The sequence below is a fragment of the Mesocricetus auratus genome, unplaced genomic scaffold (genome assembly GCF_017639785.1).
Source record: "Mesocricetus auratus isolate SY011 unplaced genomic scaffold, BCM_Maur_2.0 Super-Scaffold_100676, whole genome shotgun sequence".
Classification (NCBI taxonomy): Eukaryota; Metazoa; Chordata; class Mammalia; order Rodentia; family Cricetidae; genus Mesocricetus; species Mesocricetus auratus.
The window spans coordinates 173447088-173461353 of record NW_024429266.1 but is presented as its reverse complement, the minus strand read 5'-3'; the positions used below and the strand labels follow the sequence as shown (position 1 = coordinate 173461353).

Below are 14266 nucleotides of genomic sequence, written 5' to 3'. Positions count from 1 at the left end.
AGTGCCAGAGAGATAACTATCTTATATTTCTAAAATTATATGGAACTCAGTACATAAAATAATGTCATCTAGTAGAGAAAAAGAAGAAAATCCACTCTTGCTTAGGCCAACATAAAAGACAATGTAATTCACAACTCTTACTTTTCTAAGGGGCAGAATTACAGTATGACTTCAGCTCTTTCTAGAGTCAATGATTATAATCTATTAACTTAGACTCCAACTTAAATATACACTCAATGTAAAAATCATCTTAGGCTCAATTTCTTTTTCAGTTTCAGTACCAGATTTTTCATAGAATATTGTTTCTTACCTTGTTAAAGACCTTGGATTAGTGAACTCTAGCTGGCTTGAAGTCACAAACCAAATTTCCTTTTAAAATAACCCTCTTAAACTGGGACTAAAAAAACCTAAAAACTCAAAACTCAGGTACTAAGACATATCCTGAAATCATGCTCATCCTCATATTTACATGATTACACACAGCTCCAAAAATCTTTAGTAGGCTAATGAATAATTTAACTCAGCTAATAAGAGAAAAAATTTACAAAAAGGGACTGGTTATGTAATTTGGGAGGGTACTTGTCTGGCACCACAAAGCCCTGGGTTCTATCCCTAGCCTGGCACAAACTTGGTATGGTGTTAAGACGGATTCAATCCCAGCACTTGGGAGGTACTGGCAGAATTATCAGATGTTCTACGTTATTCTAGGCTACATACAGTAAAATTTGAGTCAACTGAAATATATGAGGCCCTATCTTAAAAAAAAAATTACCTCCAGAAAAATTGCAACAAGGGCTGAAAAAAAAAAAAAAAGAGCTGGTAATTTTACAATTTAATCTTTTAATCTGGTTACCTAAAATGCCTTAAATGTAAATTGAAGTTTTTTCTTAAACTAGTTTTTGTTATGACTATAAATTTTAAAAAAGGAGTGGAGAAATTTTCTATTAGGATTTTTGGGAGGTAGGGGTTTGAGACAGGATTTTTTGTTTTTTTGGGGTTTTTGTTTGTTTTGTGTAGTCTTGGCTACTGTCCTAGAACTAGTTCTGAAGACCAGGCTGGCCTCAAACTCTGCCCCTCTGCCTCTGAGTGCTGGGATTAAAGGCACACATGCCACCACCACCTGGTTCACCCTCAACAATTTCAACTTTTGCTTTTAATCCCATTACTTATTTTTTAAAATCACAGAACAGTTCAAAATACAAGTTTTACCTATACAATCAGCTTTCTGCAGGACTTATATACTATTTGAATCATATGTTTATTCATTTCTTGCCAAATCCCATGTATTCCAAGGGAAAAAAATTGCCAATACCATAAAATTACTTTTTACCTTCGGAGAAAGGATGATATGAAAAAGGATTATATAAGGAGCCAGAAAATTTGGAATGCAGCCCACAATTTAGTTTGATGACTTCAGAAACATTGTATTACACAGGATGAATTCTACAAGGTCTCAAAATGAAATACTCATTTTCTTTTTTCCTGCTTCAAATTTCTGTGAATCCTGGCATACTCTCAACTGGCTTGGCAATCTATATAATGTCTCAAGTCAGTCCAACAGAAAGAATATTGTCCAACTGACTCTAAGATGCACATTGAGAAGAGTTTGCAGCAGAAGAATTTGGAGCAGGATGTTTACACAGCTCTGTAGCATTAGGTCAGAATCTATGAAGACAGAGGAACTATCATTAATAACCTGAATGTGGCTAAAAACAGCTTTCACTTTTCCCAAACTGTATTTCAATATTGCTATGAAAAAAAAATGTGGGAAGAAGAAATGTGGAAAACATGACAAAGAAGTAAACAACCCCACATTAAAACCCAAACAAAAGGCACAGGCTGGGCATGGTGGTAAAGGCCTTTAATCTCAGTTCTTGGAAGGAGAGCTCTGTGAGTCCCAGGTCAATCGGCATTACATAGTAAGACCCTGTCTCAAAGCAAAAGGGAGAGAAGGGATAAAAGCATTATGTAAACTTTTAAGAATATTCAAAGTGGGAAGTTAACCTAACTTAGATAATAAGTTGGGCTTAACTCTGAAGACAGTGAATACAGGCAAAAGGTCTAGGAGTTGGGAAGAAAAGAGTGAAAAAGACAGAATGACACAAACAGTTAAGAGACTGCAGATACATGGTTTACTAATTCAAGCCAAGATAAAACTTCCTTTTCTCCTAATTTTCCTGTAACATTAGTTTATCCTTTCATCTCTTTAACTAAATTACATTCTCTCCCGGAGATTTCTGGACCTGATATAAGTCAATGTCCATAAAGCTTTGCTTACTATGAAGCAATTTAAAACTGAATAAAAAGAAACTCCTACTTATAATGGTCATGATAGAGGCTGAGCTGTATATAGCAAAAGAAGAGTAGGAAATGTAGTAGTGTAAGACCATATACCGTGACAACAAAAATAGATAATATAATCTCAAATTAGCAAGACTCTTTAAGAACTTTGTGTCCTAATATAGTAAAGAATATCCTCTTCTGGTTCTCTATCAAGGTTCAAGATCAAGGTGAGAAGAACCCATGTGAGAACTTCACATCCATAAGCTTTGTCTCAGTATCTGCAAGGAGAAGAGTAGAGACAGACTGACCCTGACCACAGTGTTGGAATAGCTCACAGACCAGACACCTGTACTTTCCTAGGTCTTTTGGCATAAGGAGAAATGATAAGATTGCTGTTTGCTTCACAGTCTATCCAGCCAAGCAGAAGAAATACTGGGAAAAGGTCTGAAAGTGCACAAGTATGAGTTATGGAAAAATAACTAATTAGATATTGGAACAATATCAGGATTCAAGAACACATTGAACTAGGCATCAAATATGACCTGAGCATTAGGATCTATGGCCTGAACATCTTTGTGGTGTTAGGTAGGTCAGGTTTCATTCAGTATTACAGAAAAGAATCACAGGACAGACTGTGTTGGGACCAAACAGAGTCAGCAAAGAAGAAGCCATGTACTAGTTCCAGAAGAATTATGAAGGGATCGTCCTGCCCGGCAATTAGATTTTATTCAAAAGATCAATAAAATTTCTCAGAGAAATGAAAAAAGTGAGAAAAGAAAATGCAAGGCTCCTAATAATTAAATAGAGATCTTGTCCTCAAAGAATTTATGTGTCAAAACACCCAGTTTTATGTGGAGCTTGGAATCAAATCTAGGGTTTTGTGCATGGTAGGCAAGCACTCTTAACAGCTGAGCCACATCTGAAGATGTTTCTTCCTTCACTTTTTTCTTTTTTCTTTTTGAGACAAGGTCTTAACTATGTAGCTCTGGCTGTCCTAGAACTCCTCAAACTCAGGGATCTTGCCTCTACCTCCCAAATGCTGGATTTAAGGTGTGGCATCACCTGACCTGATCCCTAAAAATGTTTCTTAACTCTTTAGACTTATCTATTGACAAGTACTGCATTTTCACAACCACATACACAAACAAACAAACCAAACCTCAAACCTTGTACATTCCTTTCTGTAACTAAGTCTAATTCTGAAAGAAAGTAACTCTCCCCACTGCTTAAATCAATCCACTACATTGTTTACCAGGGAGAGTTTATGCTATTTAGAGAAAACACAAAAGTTTTTCTTAAGAATAAAGGTAAATATGGCAGGAAGATTTCTTAGAATATAGAAGAAATGAGCTTGACCATGCATGTTCTATGATTCCTGACAAAGTAGCTAAGAATAAAACACTAAAGAAACCCAAAGCTCAGTACTCTGATGTGTACAAGAGGCTTCCTCACCGAAGTTGGCTGGTTCTATCAATAAAGATCCTTACAATTAACTCATTACAAAGATGCTTATAAAAATATACAAACAGGGCCAGAGAGATGGCTCAGCGGCTAAGAACACTAGCTGGTCTTCTAGAGGTCCTGAGTTCAATTCCCAGCAACCACATGATGGCTCACAACCATCTGTAATGAGATCTTGTGCCCTCTTCTGGCCTGTAGGGATACATGCATACAGAACACTGTATATAATAAGTAAAAATATATAAACATAATCTGGGTGTGGTGGCACATGGCTGTAATCCCAGAACATGAGGAGGCAAAGGCAGGTGAATTGCTTTGAGTTTAAGAAGGTTAGTATACACAGCAAGTTTCAGGCTGGCTAGGGCTACACAGTGATACCATATCTGAAAGAAACCCAACATTTGAAGAATATTAAAAAACAAACCAAAAAACAACAACAACAACAACAACAACAAAAAACCCAGACCCTCTTAAAAGAAAAACAAAAAACAAAACCCCCCAAAACAGATCCTCATACAATAAAACAGTAGCTGGGCAGTGGTGGCACATATGCCTTTAATCAAGCACTTGGGAGGCAGAGGCAGGTGGATCTGAGTGAGTTAGAAGCCAGCCTATTCTACAAGGTTCCAGGACAGAGAAACCCTTTCTCAAAAGAAAAAGGAAATAGCTTGACCAGCTCTGTAAGCTGGTTTTATTTAACAAGACATACCTTTGTGTAAATATGTACTTCTTCAATGATACCACAGCACACTTACTGATTCATTATAATTTAAAAGAATCCTCTGAAAGCAGATGCTCACACTGCTGCTCATTTTTGGTGTTCTGCAGTACTGTACTGAACATTCATTCATGTTCATACTGAGAACTTTCTTTACACATATGCACACAAGTCCTTAGGACAAGCTGTCCCTATGTGGAACTGCTAAGATAGTATGAACATGTTTCATAGTCTTTAATAAACCATTCTCCAGAAATGAGAGTCACTTTACATTCCTACAGACATTGGTGAAACAGCTAAAAGTTATTTAATCCTAGTATTATCTTATAATCTGAGTGCAGATGTACCTTACTCAATGTAACTAATGATAATATATGAGGGACCTACTTATCTTAACAATAAAGTTGTAGAGGGAATCAAGATCATCACTCCTTTACAAGGTTCAGATGACTAAGTTTATGTAAGCCAACAACTACTAGACTGCTGAGTAATGTTCAGATGTGAATTACACAAGTAGTTATTTAAACTGTTTCAACGGATGAATTCCCTTAAATCACTGTAAACAACAATCTTATATGAGTTTCTTACATTACTGGGAATGAGAATTTCTCATATGGAATAATGAACAGCATTCCTATATATTGTTTGTCATCACATAAAAATGAGTAAAACATAGGAAACACTTCCCCTAATCAAGGAAAGAGATAGAAGTTCATGTTGTGTTCTGTAAACTGTTTCTGGAAAGATAACTAATTACATCACATCATGGTGACCAGGTGCCCTTGAGTGGTCTGAATAATTTGGAGGGTTTTGAGTGGTGACAGACTTCAGGCAAAGAGACTTATCTATTCCTGTGATGGTTTGAAAGAAGATGGCCCCCAAAGGGAGTGGCACTATTAGGAAGTATGCCACTGTGGGGATGGGCTTTTAGGTCTCTTTTACTCAAGCTTCCCTCAGTGTTGACAGTCAATTGGCTTACTGTTGCCTGCAAGATATAAGACTCTCAGCTTCTCCTGCAGCACCACCATGCCACCATGCTTCCTACCATAATGGTAATGGACTGAACTGCTGAAACTCTAAGCAAGTCACCTCAATTAAATGTTTTCCTTATAAGAGTTACAATGGTTAGTGTCTTTTCACAGCAACAAAAACCCTACGACTCCTGGCGACGGTGGTGCATACCTTTAATCCCAGCACTCTGGAGGCCGAGATAGGAACTACAGAGTGAGTTCCAGGTCAGCCAAGGCTACACTGAGAAAAATCTGTCTCAAAAAGCCAAAACAAAAAACCCCTAAGACAACTTCCCAATAGAAAAATAACTCAGTAACAATGGCTGAGTGTAGCCGGGCATTGGTGGCTCATGCCTTTAATCCCAGTAGTTGGGAGGCAGAGGCAGGCGGATCTCTGTAAATTCCATGCCAGCCTGGTCTACAGAGCGAGTTCCAGGACAACCTCCAAAGCCATACAGAGAAACCCTGTCTGAAAACAAAAACAAACACACACAAAAGAAATCAATGGCTGAGTGTTACAGGAAAAAACAAACAAACAAAAAAATGCAGTCTGGACAATTCCTGTTGTAAATGGAAAGAAAGGCCCGATAACTTTGGCCTCTAGTTACCAGAAAACAGACCAAAAGCACCATCAATGAAAACTATACTACTACATTACCCACTGCCCAAGTAAACCTTAACTGTACTGATGACAATGAAACTAACCTTACTTTGTAATTTAAAAAGTAACAGTAATGGAAGGTAATAGCTACCTCAAAGAAACATGAATAAACATTGGGGTAAGCTTTGCCTTAGCAAAAACTAGCTTATTTTATTCACACAGCAAATTTTTAACAAAAATGCAGTTTGGGAATGGAAAACATGTTCATTTCTCTATAAGACAATGAGAATGAGTGGGATTAGCTAGCTAGTGGTTTGGTTTATCAGTTCCTTGATGGGGGAATATCCTTCTGTATGCTGTGAATATATGTTTAGCTTATTGTTTCAGCCAATGGACAGGCAGGATTTAGCCAGATGGGAAATCCAAACAGGAATAGAAAAAGGTAGTAGGCAGAGTGAAGAATGCCATGTAGCTGCTAAGAAAGCAAGAGGCCCAGACATCACCAGTAAGTCAAGACCACATTGAGATACAGATTAATAGAAATGGGTTAATAATTAAGAGAGCTAACCAGTAAGAAGCCTGAGCAATAGGCCAAACAGTTTATAATTAATATAAGCCCTGTGTGTTTATTTGGGACTAAATGGCTGCAGGACTGGGTGGGACAGAAACTTCCATCTACAGTTCTTATCATCCAGAGCATAAAATAACATTTAGATTACAGGCTACAAATACTTTTGCAGAAGATTTTACCATGAAAAAGGATTCTGAAGCTTTGACATGAATACTTATTTTTGATCCAGTTACAGTAAACATTTCACTGTATTTGGAATGTTTTTCTAAATAAGAAAAAATTAGCTTCAGGGCACTGATAAATAGTACTTTTGCTACTATGAATTCCTATATGAAACATAACCACAACCACAACATTTTTGTAGTTATTTTATTGTCTCCTGAATCATTTGTTGTTTTTCTGGCTATGGCCTAAAACAGAGCAGGGAGTTTACAGAATGGAGTAAGACAGAAAATATCTTAGAATTTCCATGCATCTGCTATTTTTTTCTTTAAAACACCTATTTATGAATTTTTCTTGAACAACGTATTTTCAAGTGAATGTTTTGCCACTATTTTATAACCAACTTTAAAACTCAGATTTGATTTTATTTTGCTGAACTTGAACATGATATGCTGGCTAAAGATGACCTTGAACTCTTCGACTGTCCTGCCATTATCACCTCCCAAGTGAAGCATCAATAGAAGCTAAAAATTCCATGTCCCATGGTGAGTGAGTAAAGACACGTGCTGAAAAGTATGAGGATTTGAGTTCAATCCGCTGGACCCACATAGAAAAGAACCAACCCCAGCAAGTTGTCTTCTAACCTTCACATGGAAGTCCAACTCACATCCACATTGCAAATGCACATATTCACACAACAACAAAATACATGCTCTGATTTTAACAGATCTCTTATAAATCAGCATTAATAACTAAACAGCAGACTCCAGCTTTCTGAGAGGGGAGGAAAAAGATCCTTGAAAGTGTAAAAATTGGCCAGTGTGGTGGTACATGCCTTTCATCTCAACACTCCTATGAGTTAAAGGCTGTCTGGGTCTACATAGAGTTCCAGGGATACATAAAGAGACTCTTTGTCTCAAAATACAAGACAAAAACACAAAAATTATTCCTACTGATTAGAAAGAAACATGCCAAAACTATGCTATGGAATAACTTGCAATACTTTTGCACAGGATCCTTTATTTTCTGTCCTAACAGACTGCTAGCAATTTATACACAGCTTAATTACCACTTGCCACAAAGAGTGACAAAATTAACACGATTCTTCCATAAATTTAGGACTTCTAATTTTCAAGATTGCTTTTCACATTATAAATTCCAACTCTTAGAGGAAACAAACACATTGGCCCTCCATTTGCTTTAGTACAATATTCAAACAACTTTAATTAATTCCTGGATGTTAACTAGCTTGTTTTCTACTAACTTTCAAACACAATACAATTTTAGCTATGACCTGAGTATATACACTCACAAATTCAACTCATAGGGCCAGGCAGTAGTGGCGCACACCTTTAATTCCAGCACCTAGGAGGCAGAGGCAGGCAGATTTCTGGGAGTTTGAGACCAGTCTGGTTTACAGAGCATGCTCCAGGACAGGCTCCAAAGCTACAGAGAAACCCTGCCTCGAAAAACAAAAAAACAATTCAACTCATAAAGATCTAGTATATATTGAACATACTACTAACAATAAACAAATTTGCTTCCCCAATCTATCAGTGAAAGAGGCCTTCTAAACTTAGTAGACATCTTTAGAAGTTTAAAAATCATGACATATCTCAGTTTAGTCTACGAAGTAAGTTCCAGGGCAGCCAGGACTACATAGAGAAATCCTGTCTCTAAAACAAATAAAGTCACGTTCAGATTATAGGTATATCCACTAGTTCTATTACTACTGTTGTCTACTTGGCCAGTTCTATGACTATTTTTATTTTACATTTAAAACATTTTATGATGAAAAATTTCAAGTAAGCACAAAATTAAAATGGTATAGAGGACTCCATCTAGTCCGTTATCCAGTTTCACAAACACCTACCACTGATTTGTTTCCTTTATTATCTCTTCATTCCAAAGCAAATTCCAGACAACCATCATTTCATAAATATTTCAGGACATATTTTTAAAAGATAAAGATGCATAAGACCTTTTTTGCTTGAAGAAGGACTTTAGTTTGCCATTCTGTCCTTTCACACAATTTCCTCTATCTAAAATGCTGTCATCTAATACAAATTTTAGTATTCTTCGGTTTCCAACCTCAAAATTATTAAAAAGAAAAAAAAAAGATGGGGGAGGGACCAAATTCATTTAGTAACTTGCCAAATGTATTTTTATCTAAAAGTACATTTATCTAAAAAGCAAATGTTGCCAGGCGGTGGTGGTGCATGCCTTTAATCCCAGCACTCGGGAGGCAGAGGCAGGCAGATCTCTGTGAGTTCGAGGCCATCCTGGTCTACAGAGCAAGTTCCAGGACAGCCTCCAAAGCCACAGGGAAACCCTGTCTCGAAAAACCAAAAAAAAAAATACAAAAAATTGTGGTGTGTGTACACAAGCATTGGCACGTACCTTTAAGTACTCACACTTCACTGGCAGACAACTCCAGTAAAGAATGAGCCCTACAACTATGCTGATACATGGTACCCTATAGTTACTTTGAGGACTCTAATTCCTAAGATTCAGCTGTCCTTAAAGCACCCTTTCCTATTAAAATCTTTCTTTTTCTATTTTTTAAAAGATTTATTTATCATATATAGTGTTCTTCTGCATTTATGCCCAAAGGCCAAAAGAGGGCACCAGATCTCAATACATATGGTTGTGAGCGACCATGTGGTTGCTGGGAACTGAACTCATGACTTCTGGAAGAGTAGTCAGTTTCGTAACCTCTGAGTTCCCTCTCCAGCCCTTCTAATAAAATTTTTAAAAGTTTATTGTATGAATATGTGTGGGTGCATCAGAAGACATATTTAGGGATTTGGTTCTCTTCCTCCAGCTTTAAATGAGTTCTGGGGACTGAACTCTAGTAGGGTTAGCACAGCAAGAATTTTTTTTTAGCTGATAAGCCACCCAGTGATAACATCTCTGAAATCGTCCCACTGACTAGCTGGATTCACAAGTTCAAGGTCAATCTGGGCTACAGAGACTTAACTCAAAGGAGGAAGGACTGGGGATACAGCTCTGTGGCAAAACAACTGGCAAGCACATGCAAGGCCCTGGGTTTGACTACAGCGCCCAACAAATTAAACAAAAAGCTTCAAATTTCAGCAAGGTACCTATTACTCATTCGTTAACAATTAGTTATTTTTCATATAATCAACAATAATGAAAATCAGATGCTACTTATAACATATGAACATAATCCTAAGTAAGGTTGATTCAGAGTTTAGAAAGTCAATTAAATACTCCTAAAAGTAATACCAACTTTCAAATTAAATGCTACTGTTTACTGATTATTCCTTACCAGTCACTGTTTCTATACTCCGTTTTCATGTATTACCTCCTGTAAGGTTTAGTAATGTCAGTAACAGCTCTGATGAAGGTACTATTTCTATTAGGCCAAAGAATTAAACTTGCCAAGAAACTTTAAATGAAAATTAGAATCTGGGGCTGAAGAGATGGCTCAGCAGTTAAGGATACACACTACTTTTGCAGAAGACCCAAGTTCAGTTTCCAGCATTGAAGAGGGGCAGGTCACAACTTATTAACTACACTTCTATGGGATCTTCTTCTTGTCTTCTCAAGCACCCAAAAATGTGTTTACACACGCTAATAAAGACAGAACCAGAGCACGAATTAAGGTCTATCCAATTCCAGAGTCCCTGTCTTTTTTGTGGGAGCTACGGGGGAAGGGCCACAAATCAATCTCAAAGTAAGCTTACTTCCTTTCTTTTTTTTTTTTTTTTTTTTTTTTTGGTTTTTCGAGACAGGATTTCTCTGTGGCTTTGGAGGCTGTCCTGGAACTCCCTTGGTAGTCCAGGCTGGTCTCGAACTCACAGAGATCCACCTGCCTCTGCCTCCCGAGTGCTGGGATTAAAGGCGTGCACCACCAACGCCCGGCACTTCCTTTCTTTATAATTTAAATTTGTACCACAAATACGTGATGTATATTCAATACATTCAGCATATTCTCTCTCAGCCCCATTTCCCCTTCAGAACCTTCCCATTCTAATCACTATCCCTGTCTCACTTATTGTGGACAGAGGCAGGCAGATCTCTGTGAGTTCAAGACCAGCCTGGTCTACAGAGCCTCCAAAGCCAAGAGAAACCCTGTCTCGAAAAAACCAAAACCAAAAACAAACAAACAAAAAAAAAACAAAAAACAAAACTTTGAATTTATTTGAAATTGAAATGATAACGTAAAACAGGCACTTCTGAACAGCACCTGAATTTCAAGCCTAAAGGTGAACTGTTCAAGAAATGTCTGCTGAGGAGCTACTAGAACAGCAGCATCTGAAGTACACCTGAAGCCAAAAGAAATAAACATAATCTAGCATTTCAAGACATTTTTTAGTAGAAAAAGGAAGATTCCTACCTCAAATAAGTTGTACTAAGTCAAGAAATTCTAGCTCCTAGAAGAAATTCTATGCTTCTGCTTTTATGGCATGAAGCTATGTTATTGAAAAATCTAAGAGGAGATATTTATTTTTACATAAACTAAAATAATCTAAGTAAGTACTTCTTCCATTAAAACAGAAGCATCCTGAGAAAATACCACCTTGAGGGCCAGCAAGATGGCTCACCAGAAAAAAGTGTTTTACCATAAAACCTATAGACCTGACTTTGAGCCACAGAATGCATATGGCAGAGAAAACTGACTCACAATTTGACTTGTCTTCACGAATGCAAATGTGCATGCCTACCCATAAATGAATGTAAATGCAAAAAACACTGTGCTGTTCATAATGTATAGGTGGAGTCTTGAGTATGAGACAGAAAGGACAGGGAAGAAGACATTGGGAATAGAAGCAGGATACACAGGTTTGCAAACTTCATACAGTAACTAGTATTTCCATTTATTTAATTATCATGCAGGAGGTAATCCCTGAAAAAGAAATAAGAATTAACTTCACTGAGTATGAAGCTGGTAGCACACCACACAGAGAACACTCCAAGAGATTTTAAAATACTGTAATTTAATTGACTGTGTCTGAAGGGATATGCTTTAAGAAAAAAGAGGAAACAAGAAAACAAACCACCCACCTTTTAGTAATCATATTGTTCTGCTAATCTAAAACTGGTTTAGTATACTATGGCAAAAGGTGAAGAAGTATGTTGGTATCACTAGAATTTGGGAGCTGGACACAGAAAAAAAGGAGATCAGTTTACATTAAGTATGTGTTACTGAATTTGAAATACCAGTGATTAGGGATTTTAAAAATAAGAGCATTTTTAAAACCTTGTTTATCTAAAAGATTTATAAACAGCATCAATTCTAAAACAATGAATATTCCTAGCCTCTAAGGATCAATTCCCATTAAAACAAACTAAGGCCGAGTGAGACATCTGAAGGAAGAAAGCTCTCTGAGCTCCAGGTAAGTCTGTGCTATATATATGTATCTCAGGGCCCTATAACAAAAGCAAAGCAAAACACTACTTCCTTCCCCCCACACATATCAGAAACTGTTTTGAGATGAAAAAATGGTAAAATTGTCCTAAAACATTTGGTCATACTAGAACTAGAAAGCAACGAAACAATTGAGCAAACTACTAAGAATGAATTTAAAGGATTTACTGCCAACAGTACATACATACAATCTGAATGTCAAAAATAGAAACAAGAGACTAACACATTCAAAACCATGAGCACAAAATAGTAATACTTCACTGATCACCTCCTGAGGTTGCTAAGTTACCAATCCATTATTTTGAAAACCAATAAATAGGGGTGATGAAAAACAAGTACTTATCTTGCCTTTTGTATTCAACTGTAACTTCGCCCAATATTACATGAGAGGGAATATTTCAGACCAAACAAAATGAGGCGATAGAATATCACCATTTCAAAAGCATGAAGAAGAATGGGCTCTAGGCCCATGATTCCAACCACAGTTGTAAGAGCTCCTGAAATCTGTTAAGACTCCCTCAAGAGGCACATTGGGCTCTTCCCTTTTCTGACTATATCCATATGAGGCATAAAAGTCCACTGTTTTCAGCTTATCACAACAAATTAAAGGCAGAAGCACTTTTGAAAAAGCAGCTGTCTTTTATTTAGATACTGAAGAGATTTGCAAAAATGTAAAACAATGTCATTAAAAAAATAGAGTTTCTGTTCATTAAAAACCTCATGCCTTTAATTCCAGCACTTGGGAGGCAGAAGCAGGTGGATCTTTGAGTTCAAGGCCAACCTGTTCTACAAAGGGAGTTCCAGGACAGCCAAGTTTAGACAGAAACCCTGTCTCATAAAAAACCAACAACAAACCCCAAAATCAATCAATCAAAAAACCTACCAACCAACCAACCAATGTCTTAAAAAAATCTTATTAGTAATTAAACATTTAAAGATTTATTTTTTATGTATGTGTATATGTGTGTATGCTCAAGGAGGTCAGAAGAAGGCATCTGTGAAGTCACCTGACATAACTGCCTGGAACTGAATAAACATGGGTCCTCCGGAAGAGCCGCATGTGCTCTGAATCACTAAGCCATCTCTCCAGAATTAATCTTGGTTTTAACTTCAAATATTAAATCAATGAAAAGAACTTACTTGTTTTAGGGAAACTTTAGTTTTTAACACCTTAAAGTTTGAGGGTGGCTGATCTAAGGCACAGATATCAACAGTTGCATAATATCATAACAAGCAAATACTAAGAAACTCAAAAAAGTACACAATATTATAAAATATATAACAAATCTAATTTATATGAAATGTAGGTAGAAGGACATCTCACAGTAAAATGTATTAATGACAACCTAGCCTTTAAAATTAGAAAATTTAGAAAAACAGTATTTTAAATATACACAAGACACACAAAAAAAGAGGGAAAACATGTAGACTTAGTAAGTACACCTATACACAGAAGATAAATAGGATTTTTAAAAATTAGCTGAATGCTTTGCACAACTATTTGCCACAGAAATGCATTATTATTATTATTATTACTACTACTACTACCACTACTACAACTACATATTTAGGAAAAACTTCGGCATTCCACAAAAAATTACCTTGGTTAGCACATTGATATTTTGTATAAGATTTATTTTATATGCCTTGGAGGCCAGAAGAGACTATCAGCTCCCCCAGAGCTTAAGTGTGTTGAGAACAAAACAGGGATCCTCTACAACAGTGGTTCTCAATCTGTGGGTCAAGACTCCTGGGGGTTGTCTAACAATCCTTTCACAGGGGTTCCGAAGACCATCGGAAAACACAGATGTTTCCATTACAATTAATAACAGCAGCAAAATTACAGTTTTGAAGTAGCACTGGAAATAATCTTATAGTTGGGGGTTACCACAACATAAGCAACTGTATTAAAGAGTTGCAGCATTAGGAAGGGTGAGAACCACTCTAGAAGCAATTGCTCTTAATTCCAAACTGTCCAGCTCTCATACTTGCTATTTTATAAAGTAAGGTATACCTACTACTTCTAGCTGCTCTGTATACTATGTAAATTTCCAGCCATTCCTTT

General features: G+C 36.8%; 1 protein-coding gene and 1 pseudogene across 1 annotated transcript in view; one reads left to right on the top strand and one right to left on the bottom strand.

Moving 5' to 3' along the window:
* Window positions 1-14266, bottom strand: part of Setd5 (SET domain containing 5) — a 76343-nt gene that overhangs the window by 52299 nt on the left and 9778 nt on the right.
* On the top strand, window positions 2507-3004 carry LOC101832160 (annotated as a pseudogene).